At 42.7% G+C, this 1,692-nt stretch overlaps 1 long non-coding RNA gene across 1 annotated transcript in view; it reads left to right on the plus strand.

The window, feature by feature from the left end:
* Window positions 1-1,692, plus strand: part of LOC118326230 — a 4,778-nt gene that overhangs the window by 716 nt on the left and 2,370 nt on the right. Inside the window, exon 2 of the long non-coding RNA XR_004796629.1 lies at window positions 788-1,689. This is a non-coding gene — a long non-coding RNA (uncharacterized LOC118326230). The remainder of the gene's footprint in view (window positions 1-787; window positions 1,690-1,692) is intronic.

A 1,692-nucleotide genomic window follows, 5' to 3' on the forward strand; every position in this document is an offset into this window, starting at 1 on the left:
ACCATGAGCAAGACCTTGGTGACCTATACAGGCCTTAGAATACATCCACACTAAAATAGCTTAATCTAAAAACCTTTTCTTGTTCTGACTTCCAGTCCACACTAAGCTGCTTAACAATGAACAACCAAGCATTTTCATTATTAATTAATCTATTGATCATTTTAAATTGTATATTTACTCGATCCATTGTTTGGCTAATTAAATGTCAGCAAACATAAAAAACACCTGTTAGTTTCTCAGAGCTTTGTTTTTATTTGACCAACAGTATGAGGGGAATAAACTTTCTGTGGATCAACTAAACGTTTCAGCTCTGGTAGGAGTTTCAGTGTAGATGGAGATCTTAACATTATGAACACTTATGAAACATCCAATCCAAAGGTATGAGTCCAGAACTGCTGTTTGCAGGAGAGACTGTTATCTAAAGCTGTCAACGTGGAACTGATAGTCAGCTGCACTTTGGCTGCTGTTGCAGAAGAACATATTATCTTTTCTTTTTGCTGCTTGAAAGCTTGTGAAAGGACTTTTCCTTTGCCACATGTTCCCCGAGAGCAGAATCCACTCAGACACAAAACCTTTATTCTGCAGTTGCTTCAATAGCAAAGCAAAACCCAAAGTGGGAAAAGGTGCAACATATTGTAACATATCTGCACAAATTATGACCTATAATGGGGGACAGCATATACAGGAACACCCTATACTCCAGGTTAACTTCCAACACAGTGCAGTGTGATCAGACACAACCTTGAACATGTGAAGAATAAACTTCATCCTGTTTGTGCTCCCATAGAAACGTAGAGTCTGCCGTGGTCGTCGCTGTGACGGAGCAGGGACCCACTGATGTTGCATCAGCACCATCTGAGTGCGCTCAGAGCGATGATGCACCTCTCCACCTCCAGAGAAAGTCGCTATGACAACACTCGCCTCCCCCCCTCCCCATCTGTCTCCCCCTCCTTTGAATTTCCCTTCTGGTATAAATGTGTGAGATGATGGATGAATTGTTTACTAATACGGTACTCCTGTTTTTTACCCCTCATGTCTTCACCTTTCTTTTTTTTCTTTAAAATAGAGCATCCGTTTTCATGTTTGTTCAGGGCGGTTTTGTGTGACTGGCCTGATGCTCAGGTCATGTGAAGTCTATGTGCTCTACTAGCCGCCAGTCTGTATCTGCAAGAGCTGTAACAATAAACCAGACTAGAACTTTATTTTGAAGTGTCTTAGTTTGGCTTCCTGGAACTAAATTCTGTTGCCAAGTAAACTGTAGCCATAACTGAGCCCTCATTTGGCAGTTTCAGATCAGTCTCGCAGTTAAGACTCCGGTCTAGACAGTGAGCTCTTTTTGACTTTGCCAGTTCAGGAGCTTCAGATTCTAACTAAAGTCTTTCTCTGAACACTGCAGAGAGTCTCCAGTCTGAGCTGGAGTTTCCCCCATTCCTCCAGCTGAGAGAAATCAGCTCGATGGACGTAACAAATGTATCTTTGAAATGTAGTAATCAAACTAAAAGTGTCATGTTCCGTGTTCAGTTCTGGTCAGTGTTGTAGACTCTATGCAAAGCTGTCGGGATGTCTGTCACCCACCTCCTTCCACCCTCCCTCACCCCCCTCACCCAGCCATTTTATTTACCACTCAGTATGTGTCGACTCCAGGATGAGCCATATGCTAGCATGTGAATTCAGAGTGTGTGTGTGTGTGTG

Source organism: Morone saxatilis, unplaced genomic scaffold, assembly GCF_004916995.1.
Source record: "Morone saxatilis isolate NCDOM2014 unplaced genomic scaffold, NCSU_SB_2.0 Contig16, whole genome shotgun sequence".
Taxonomy (NCBI): Eukaryota; Metazoa; Chordata; class Actinopteri; family Moronidae; genus Morone; species Morone saxatilis.